At 34.6% G+C, this 11,202-nt stretch overlaps 1 long non-coding RNA gene across 2 annotated transcripts in view; it reads left to right on the top strand.

Moving 5' to 3' along the window:
- The first annotated feature begins 3 nt into the window (after positions 1-3).
- LOC134149975 (uncharacterized) overlaps positions 4-11,202 on the top strand; it is a 138,902-nt gene continuing 127,703 nt past the window's right edge. For both annotated transcript variants that reach the window (XR_009960555.1, XR_009960554.1), the window contains exons 1-4: positions 4-130; positions 851-1,047; positions 2,186-2,272; positions 9,275-9,347. This is a non-coding gene — a long non-coding RNA (uncharacterized LOC134149975). The remainder of the gene's footprint in view (positions 131-850; positions 1,048-2,185; positions 2,273-9,274; positions 9,348-11,202) is intronic.

Below are 11,202 nucleotides of genomic sequence, written 5' to 3'. Positions count from 1 at the left end.
CCCGCTCCCTTCCGCGCGCGCGGTAGCGAGCTTCGCTCGGGGTGGTGTCCGCGCGGTACCGCCCCCTCCGGTTCGCCTCACCTGCCGCGGCGAAGGTGAGACCGCAACGCCTGGGAAAGGTGGTCCCGTGGTAAGACAGGCGCGAAGCTCGCGCTCCTGCGCGTAGGCTATTTAAATACAAGTGCTTTTTTCATTTTCTAGATGTGCTTTGTTTTATGTGTTCGCATTTTTGTCTTAAGTAGGTGTAGTGCGGTAGCTCTGCTACTTTCTCAGTTTCAGCCTCCAACTGTTTTCATGTAGTCTGTGACTGTTACAATGACCTTCAGGTATTTGGAGAATCTAAATTCCCATCTATGACATAAGGTGGATTTAAGTAGTATACAAAATAATAGATTTATCTTTACGTAAATACACTTACGTAAATAAAAATGTTTATAGTGAAACTTTAAAACATACATCTCTAAGTTAAAATAGCATTCTTATTACTTTTGTATTACTAATTATTCAGTGTTGGCCCTTTTTCATTTATATAGTTCCAATTATCTTTTCTTTTAACACAGTGTTTTTTTTTCCAGGATATGGACTTTGTGACTATCCTAATTCCTTTCCAAATATTTTATGTTTTATTGAAGTTACAGTGATAGCTATGCTGAGATCTAGCAAATGTTTTAAAATGCTTTTAAATAGACCAAACTCTGAAATTTGTTTTTTGTTTTTAAGAAAGTGAAATACTTTAAATATTATGAATTGGCATTATGAACTTGTTTCAAACCATATATATTTCTATATTTGAGAATTAAATTTCAAATCTATCAATGGATGATTACATGTACAGATTAATTTATCCCAGAACAGATATATGGCTATGGAAGCTTGAGTTCTGGCTTGGTGGACTGTAATGTGTAGAAGGTGCTGACAGTCACATAGTAGGACTGCTGCTTTGCTACAGTTTAGGAGAGATACAGAGATCAACAAAAAACTTGAATAGCATGGAGAGGATTGAAGATGGATCAATTCTTGGCTACCTCTCTGCATCGAATGAAACAGGTGGGAGACATGTTCAGAATGAATATAAGAAAATAGTTCTTTGCACCTTGTGTAGTTGACTTTTGCAACTCTTTTTTCAAATGATATTGTGGAGCATAAAAAGGAATGAAATTAGATAAGGTTATTGTATAAAAATCCACCAAGTTTCTAAATACACAGAAACCGGAAACTCGGCCTCTGAAAGTCCCCAAGCTGGAAAAATTTGTAGGTTTACAAATTGTAGAGGATTTGTTTCTGCTGCTGCTCTTTTCTAGGTATAAGCATGTGGGCGCAGTTGGAAAGCAGGTAAATGAATGACTGGACTTAGCCAGTGCCTCTGTTCTTACTTTTTGTATTCTCAGATCTTAGAGCTTAAGATGTTTAGATCTTAGAGTTTACTCATGTGATCACTTTACTGTGCTTCAACTGTGCTTTTAACCAAGTCAAGCTAGTATTTATAATTAACTATAGATAATTACCCAGGCATCTGATTCTTAATTTAAAAAATGTTTAGAATATTGTGATGTAATGGCTGATCTCTTGAAAATGTTATGCTTAAACATGACCTGATGACATCCTAAGGGATGAAAAATGCTAAGTTAAGCTTAAATTTGCCCAGAATTTAATCACTTCACTCGCAGAAGCCCTGTGAACCATTGATTTGCTAGAATGAAGACACTTGTCTCCAAAAATTGTATAATAATTGTTAATCTTGTTTAATCCATGATAAGACTGTTAATTTTAAATTAGTGGCCTGTCATGTTTGCTGGTATCTTGGTTTATTATTGATTGCAAAGGACTTTGTGCTGAATTTTTGCTACTGACTCAGAGATAGCTCTGATACGAAGTTGCTGGATATTTACCAGAAATATCAGGATTAAAATGAATAAACGAGATCTTAATTTCTAGGCTATTGAAGGGACAAAAAATTCATTAAAATGTCACATTTAAAGAACTGAACTGTACTAGTCACTTAAAGCCTGAAGAAAGGATCATAAGATGACTGTGGGCTAAATCTGATTGCCACAAATTTCTCTGCCACTGCTACTTGTTATTAGTGGCTCAATTTTCAGTCCTCCTTATCTGCAATAGTCTGTTCTACCAAGTCACCAAACCTTTCTTACATTAAGAATTTCCTATTTGTTGTTCACTGTTTTAGGAATGAAGATAAGTTTGAAGGATATTTACACTGGTCTAGAATCCAAAGTCGTGGGATACTGCGTTGTGCTGATGGAGCGTATTTGAGGTATATAAGGAAGACTTATGGAAAAACTGTACTGCTTTATGTAGAAATGCTCAAAGAATCAATAGTACAGGATGCTTCAAGTAGAATGGCCCAAAAAGTTTATGTTTAGAACTGGCATTTTTAGTTCATCTAACAAATTTAGTCCCTGGGTTTTTTAATCAAGTTGTATGTGAAGATATATTAATTTTTCCATAGCATATTCTACTAATATTTTATACAGTTGAACTTGAGATTGAATTTCAGTTTGTTTGGGTTTTTTTGGTTTATTTGTTTTTCCTTGAATGTGATCAGCAATCTCCTTGGGAATTATTTCTTGAGACCACTGCATGGAGTACTCTATTTGTAAAACATGAGTAAACAAATAATTAAAAAAATTTTTTTTTGATGTGAGTATTCAAAGAACTCGTCTTCATAACCTCTTGAGTCTTGAAACATCTTGGGCACACATGCACACATGTGTGTAAATACAGACTAAAAAAAGGCAGTCATAAAATTAGGAGAATTTAAACAACTCTACCTGCAAACAGTGCAATTGGAAAACGTTCTAGGAAATGGTGGCTAGATATGTCTAGTTTTCTATTGCTTTCTAGCAATGTTTATATAAAATGCTGCTAAATGAAACTGTACTACTTAAAGCACGTAGCGTGTTGTTCCTTATTTCATCAGGATAAAGGGGAGTTGGATAAAGTCCCTATGTAAAAAAGAAAAAGGAAAAAAAAACTGCAGTGTACATCAGGATGGTAGAGTGGTTAAATTCGTCTGCTGTTTCTACTTTGTCAGAGATTAGTCTTAAAGTTTTATGGTTTTGTTGATAAAATGATAGCTAGATAAAAGGCACATATTAAAAAAAATGCTTAGATCGCTTGTTTTCCTGATTGACCCTCATAAGTTTATGAAAACAGTATATTAAGTTAGAAGCATCAGAGAATATTTTGAGTAAGCTAAACAATGAGATACAGAATAGTGTGAATTATTTTCCAGTAATTCTGTGAGATGAATTGTGAGACCTGAGACAAAGGACCAAATGCCATCATAGCGTGTAGGCATGAATTACTATATGAGAAAGCAAGCATGGGATTCTGTCATTGCAATCATAGTATCTAAGGATTAAAAAATAAATTCCAAATTTTATTACTGAATTTCTGAGAAATTTTTTCTTTTAATTTGGCATTTTATAGTTTTACTGCTAAGTTTGAAGAGAGAAATTTTTGAAGTAGCAGCGCTTTGTACTTTGCTGTTAATGATTTTAGTATTTCAAAACTAAGAGTCTCTGTTCATCTTTACTGACCTTGGTTGTCAGTCACTTCACTGTCAAAAAGAAGTTTCCCTGGGTGTAATGAAAATTCAGAGGAATATGGTTCAAGAGATCCAGAAACTATAGGGAAGGCTGCTTGATACGAATTTACTATACTTCTTTAGCCAACTGATGGGTTTTTTCCCCTCTGAGCAATGAAATTGCAACCAAATCTCTACCAAATACTGTTTATGCAGTTAAAGCAGGGTGTATAGCAGTTCAATCTGCCATTAATATATGCATAAGTAAATACCTTGGCTTTTCGGTTAGAGTTTTTATTCTCCCTATCAACACCATCAAATTTCTGTTAAATACATGTTAACAATTTGTATTTAAATTTTGTAGTCTAAACTTAATAAATATGGATTAAAAATCTGTTTATATTATTTCCTGAACATATGAAAGTTGGGGATAAGAACCAATAGGACAAGAGTCTCTAATAAATATTTAAATTTGGTGAAGAACTGATGACAAAAATAAGCACAAGTGCTGTTGTGCTTTGATTATTGTTTCATAATAAAACTGTTTAAAATGGGGTGTTATAGTAGCTTTTCAGCTTCTTGGTATTTTATTTATATGTATTTGTGCGCATGCACAGACACAGTTTTATACCACTGGGTGTCTCTCTAGCATGTATTTTGAGGTTGAATTAGTAAATTCTTCAGGCTTACACTTGTTTAGAAAGTGGTCTGTCTCCACAGGGTTGCGTTTAGTACTATAATTAAATTTACACTGGCTATATGCTCAAAAGTGATAAAATAACTTGGCAAAAATAGAAGTAAATCCCTCACAATCCTGTCAACAGTATTTTGTTGATTTGTATAGCATTTATATTGTGCAGAAAACAAAAGACAGCAACTCGATATGAGTATTCATTCAGTGTACACTGTTTTCAAAATACCTAAATAAACATAAAACAATAAAAGCATATACATACTTTTTTTTAAGGCTAAATAATAGTTTAGTGTTCTTTTTAACCTATTACCATAGAATTATGAAAGAACAACCAGCATTTTAGAAGTATTCTGAAAGTCATACCTGTGAGCTAGATCTTTCAGGTGAATGCAGTCTACAGATTGCTCCTAGAGCCTCCTTCCTGGGAAGATAGTAATATAAATGTTACTACGCTTTCCATCTTTTTGCCCAGAACACTTTCTTAGGTCTTAACCATCCTTTTTGGCTCTGGCATTCTCCGACAATTTATAGTGTGCCTAGTCACTTCTTTCACTTCAGTTCAGGAAGTTGACAGATAATGTATTTTGAGAATAGCATTCAGGTACTTAGGGATATAAAATTGCCAGCACTGCTTGTTTTCTCAAGTAGTGGTCAGTTTTGACAGAGATTACAAATAACTAGCAGTTAGAGCAATAACTTGGTTGTTTTAATGATTTAATGTTTTTAGTGAAAAACTGACAAATATGAAGTGATTTGTTTATCTTCGGATTTGTGTACACAGTCCGTTTCAGTACTTTCCTGACAGAATACTGCAAACAAAATGGTTAAGATAATTTTAGGAAAGCCTATATTAAAAAAAGAAACCACAGATTTTACGTTCAAGCTATTGTTATAACAGTTTAGCGATAGTATCACAATATTGTAATAGATCAGCATATACTACACTCCAAAAAAAAAAAATCAAGGCAGAGTTCCAACAAAAAGTGAGTCTATCAACTGTAGAAGTGAACAAGAAATATGTGAAAACTAATTGGAGGAATTGCCTGTGCACAGCGCAGGCAAATCAAACCCTGTCGTGTTATGGATGGCAAGTTTTGCTTATGTCCACAAAAAGGCAAGGTATCAAGAAAAATTCGAGCTGAGAATCTGGAAATTCTCTGTCTTTGTCCACATAAGGTTTTGCACATACAATTTCAAAGTTTGTTTTTTATAGTCTTAATGAGTATCAAACTTTATTTATTGCTAAACAGTTAATCAGTTAATGTATACGTGCTTTATACAAATACTTCTGTGCCTATAAACTGCAGTTGTATTGCTTTTGAAAAATTGGGGATATTTTTATTTAATGAAATAGTACTTTGGATATGCCAAAGTAGTCTGATAAAAATGGAAAGAACTTGGACAGATATTTCAGACTTCAGGATGTACTTCTATTAGTAATATTTCTAACGTGATATAGAATACATTGAATAGTGACATAAATGTTGAATTTGTCTGTTTGTCTCCAGCTTTAGATGTAATAATGTGAAGACTATGTTTTAGATCAACCTTTTGCAAACGATAAATTAATAGTAAGCGGATGTTGTCAATTATTAACAAGTCAAAATCAGAGGTTCAGGTTAATTAAATGTCCAGTGAACAAGCAATAGTTGAAACTGTCAACAGAGGAATCTGATAACGACAAAATTCAGGTTTATTCACTGCATAACCATAAAACTAACTTCACATTGAGGGGAAAAATGTCAAGAAATTATAACTGAGTACTAGGAAATGTATAATGAAACAATGCCACTGAACGCTTCCAGTTTAAAAAAAGAACTGTGATGGCCTGCTATATACTGTTTGGTTTTGGTGCTTTTGTATGTGCACACATTTGAGAATGGAAGAAAGCATAACAAAATGTAAATGAAGTCTGCAGAGGTTAATGAAGTGAAACACTTATTTTCATGAAAGCATTTCCTTTCAGTAATTTCTCCTTTCTGGCTGCTGCTTAAGTCCCAGTAAGCAGATGCTGCGTTCCATTCTGTCCCTGTTGCTGCTTCTTTGTGTGTGTTGGCTGTGTTTAGTTTGTCTTTCTTCCCAGAGGAAGGCCTGCTGTTTGATACACCTGTTAACTACAGTAAACAGGTGGCTAGCCTTCTGGGCTTTTTTTCACCTGCAGGTTTTCTGCTCCCCATTTCCTCTGCCCCCCCGAATCCATTTGGGTTTTATTGCCTGTTTGGAAGACTCATAGTTTCTAATATCATGCGATTTATTTAAATTATTGGAACTTCAGCTACTCAGAGTTATACTGCATGCTAGTGGATAACATGGAATTTGTAGATGCAATAAATCTTCATTCCCAAATCTTGATTAAAATTAAAATATAATGATGAATATGATACAAAAAAAGATGATGCTGTTGCTGACGTAAAGATTGCTAATGAGACAGTGCACTAATAAATGTTGAGCTCAAATATTACTCTAATTCCTTGTCAGTACGATCACTGATTGCATCAGTCATAAACCTAATAACTTTTGAAAGTTATTGCATCCCAAGAATGCCCTGGAAATGTGCTAAACACATTTCTGAATGTATATTCTTTGCACTTAATTGTTTTGTAGTTGTTTTTTATGATCTTTAGGTGATGTATGGCTTTGATGCTTCATAATCATACATGACAAGAAGATAGTACAAAGATGTAATTAGCAATATTCATGTAAGAATAAAGAGCAGTAATTCAAAAAAAAGTCTTATTTTTGTAGTTTACTCAGATTTTGCTGTAATATACAACTTCTCACACTGAGGATTTGCTGCAAAAATGCACATTTTGACAAGCTGTCTTACAAAAGAAGCAGAGCTGAATGCTTTCCTGACTCAGACAGATCAGCATGGCAGGGCTTTGCTTGATATCTTCCCTCTAGAAAATAGTTAATGAAAGACCTTCAGAGAAGGATAGGGTAAGGTTGTGATAAAGATGCTTAGCAGAATTAAGCCCATGAAGAACCTAACCAGGGAGAAAGCTTGTATTTGTAAGGGGTGTTGAAGTACCAGCAGAATTACTGTTTTGGTGTTACTTTGAAATGTGGGTTGAGAGTAAGGTAAAGTCTGTCAGAGCATGCACACTCCTATATTAAAATATGCCAGTAAAACATTATCCTCTAATATGTCTCAAATTAAAATTATTTTAATATATTAATATGTTTATTTCACTTCATATAAGGATCAGAAGCACAAACTTTACTGTTTTTACATAGATTTAAGCCAGTGTTTTTTACTTTATTAAGAGTAATTGAGTGTCAGTAACTTTCTGAAATGCTTTATAGAATCTATTTGAAGTTTGAAGTGGAAATGAAACCATGCACGTCCTCTGACATAAACTGATTTATAGTTGAGATTGCAGTTCTTGAAACTGACATAGCTTCTGTCAAGTAGAGCTTTTGAAAAACAGGTTCATATCTAGCTGAACATATTCAGCCAGATAACTAGTTGGGGTACACTGGAGTAACTCCATGTTTTCAAGAGATCATCCAATATAGATGTTTATCTGAAGTAATATCAACTGAGGCTCTACCCTGTAATGATAAACATTTTGTAAGGTAAAGCATCTTTCTTTCATTACTCCAACCTGTCAACTAATATTAACATGATATTTGAGATCAGGCAAAGACAAGTAAGTTTCTTCGATGGTTGAAGCCATGGAAATGATTGGTAAAATGGAATTGAAATGATTGATAAAAGCCCAAAACGTGGAAATCGTGTGAAGCATAGAAGTTGAGTTTGAAGTAACTAAAGTTAATTGTAATAAAAAGCATAATAGCTGCTTCTTGAGAGATGAAAACACTATCCATTAACTGGAAATAGTTTTCTTGGGATGGGGAATGGTAAGTACTTTTGACCCATTTACAACACCTTTTTTTTTATTCATGAACAGATGTTTTTGAACAAATTGCCACACAATACTGGGAAAAGCTTACATTAAAAAATTTTTTGATTCTTGAAAAAAAGCCCGAAAAAGATTATAGCTGTCAAAAGTATTTGATGAAAATCTTCTTTAATAAGAAACTACCCCAAGTAAGGCCACATGTAAATGTTTATAGTTATTTATTGGTTAGTTGTTTACTTGGAGGTAATTGTTTCCAAGTTGTCACTTAGGGACTATTTTTTTTTTAAGTACGAAATGAGTTATACTAACCTATTTAATAAGGCCATTGTAGAAATTAATTAATATGATAATGCAGTCTTGCAAAATTATTACTGTTTGTTACTGACATAAACACATTCAGTTTAGAGTTTAGAAACAATCATATTGTGCAGTTAATAGATTTAATTCCTTGTTGCTGATCCTTAGGTTAAGAGGACTTCTCCAGTTGATACCTAGCTGACAAACAGTTTTGCTTTCATCATTTACTATTGTTCAAGAGCTTCTTTATTGCTTTTCTGGTCTCCATGAGCAGATTTCAGTTGTTCCTGTCTTCTGTATCTTTGAATTGCAGAAATTACAGGTTTCTTTTCCATAAGTTTTTTTTTTAATCAAAATGTCCTGTCCAGTCTTTAATGAGGGGTCAAAAAAAAGCATAATACCTCCCTCCTATCACTGGAAGCTTGTAGCTTTCTCTTTTTCTGGGCTTTCTGCTCCCCTATTTTGTTCATTTACTCACTGGTAGCTTTTTTTCTGGAGGCCACTATGTCACTCTGGCTGTTCACATCTTTGTTTCTCTGCATAACCATGTGATGTGTAGATAGTGTTTATGTGCATGTCAGCATTTCCAAACCTTGTGTGTGTTGCATTGCTAAGCAACTTTTAGGAACACTTGTCTCGATCTTCCTTATGCCATCTGGTAAAGAGGATTAGACGAGGAAATGTGTCGGAGAGGCAAAGGCAAATCAAAGTAAGAGGCGGCTTAATTACTTAGGAGAATGAGTGACATTAATAGCAGGCAATCCTGAAAACTAACTGAATGTGAGCAAATGCCTTTACAGGTAGTGATAAGGAGCTATTGTAAAATGTGGCATATTTTATTATTTTCCTCCCCTTTTTTTTCTTCCCTAGGTGTTAAGGGCTGCAGTTCCTCCAGAGAAAACAGCACAGAACTGAATGCTATTGTATGCTTACATACAGTAAGGTAAGATGAAGGTCCCTATGATTTCACTACGTTGTTTATATACAATTCCCGTTGTAGTGAGCTTTTCTTTTCCTAGTGCTGTGTTCCAGTTGTTAGGTATATTCATGAGTGTAACTATCTGACTGATGTTTTAAAGGCTTACTCCGATAGGCAGAGAAGACATGATTGTAAAAGTGCCAGTGGCAGACTGAAGTTTGTGCACGTTAGAGTTGCACATGGTGCTGCTATCATTGGGAGAACTGCAGAAGACAGGATTGCATGCATTAAATAGTAATGGAAGGAATAGACCAAAGCAGGTGGTATCAGAAGCTAATTTCCAAATAACTGTTTTAATCATCTTTGCTCTTGTAGCTTGCCCCCCTAATTGCTATGGGTGTAAATAAAGTGTCAGAATGTTAGCTGTTAAATCTATCTGGAATTCATACTGGGTTCACACACATTCAGAATTATAGTAGCACTTTATTTTGTACATCTGCTGTTATCACACAAAAAGCCAGAAATCCAGCTTACTAGAAGATCATTTTAGATTCAGTATTCTTGTTCTCTGGTTCCTTACATCCTCTGACATTGAAAGAATTGTTGTCTGAGCACAACAGGGTTTAGTGCTGCAGATAGCAAGTGGCATTTATTACTGAGCTGTTTTACTTCTCATACCTGGGCTTTTGCCTATACATTGACCATTGTTTTATCAATTCCTTATCAGTTTCAGCACTAAGTTATTTCCAAAATACGGGAATGATTCACACTAATTTTCAGTGCCAGCTGTATGCTTCAAGATGTTTTTTATGCAAATCTTAGTAAAAGATCAGCAGGAAAATGTGAATAATCTGCAATCACAATAATATGCTATCTTATAACGTTTGAAACTGAACACAGCGTTCCTGATTCTGACCTTCCCTTTACTGTCAGAAAATACCCATGATATTTCTAACAGTTTTTTTTATCCTCCCCTAGTACTGAACCGCAGAAGAGTCAGCTGACTCTCCTGTCCGTTACTGGTAGCTGTGAAGTGATCATCTCAAGATTATGCTATTTTCAATAGTATAATCAATTTCACTATTTTCAATAAGGAGGAATCGACTGGAAAAACAACACTTAATCATACAATTTATTATTACATCATGATGAGTATACAACAATTTTGAGGTTGCTAGGAAGATAAGGTGTGACTAAATTAAGCTTTTTTTGGCATTTGGCTTTGCAACATTAGGAATCTCTAAACTTCATGTATTTTGCATAAAGAGAATGCAGCCCAGATTTAAATCATGGAAGCTTTTCAGAATTGACTTTGGTATGCTATGTCACTCTTTATATTCTTTAAAAAGCAAAATAATGCATGATTCTGCATGTAACAAAGCAGTTACTCATTTCTAGCATTTAATACCATGTAATATAGGAACTGAAGTACCTCACATAATAGTACCACACTGTAACAAACCTTGGATAAAAAATTATTGGTTCTGTCTTCATCCCCACCCCCCTTTCTTTTAGAGAGTATGCTGAAGAGTGCCACATAATACTTCCTTGTTGTGTGGTCTCCCGTTCAACATTTCACACAAATGTTGGAAGGGTATTTATAAAAAGCCTTGAGGACCACCCACTTTGCTATTGAAAATCCTCTGAAATAATCCCTTCTTTATAATGTAGCTGTGTTGCAGTCCAAATTGAAAATCAGTGTGTATTGCTGTTTAAAGGGGCAGTGGAGAAATGATGTATTCAATGGGTAGGGCACTATAATCCATTGTTTAGGTGTCATCTATGATGGACTGTGAATCAGTGACTGGTACTGGTACATACATTCATTATGCTCTCCAGGTATCAAGGTTTTGACATGATGATCTGGCTGTCCTGTTTA

The sequence above is a fragment of the Rhea pennata genome, chromosome 22 (assembly GCF_028389875.1).
Source record: "Rhea pennata isolate bPtePen1 chromosome 22, bPtePen1.pri, whole genome shotgun sequence".
Lineage (NCBI taxonomy): Eukaryota > Metazoa > Chordata > Aves > Rheiformes > Rheidae > Rhea > Rhea pennata.
This window is presented reverse-complemented; position numbering and strand designations above follow the sequence as displayed.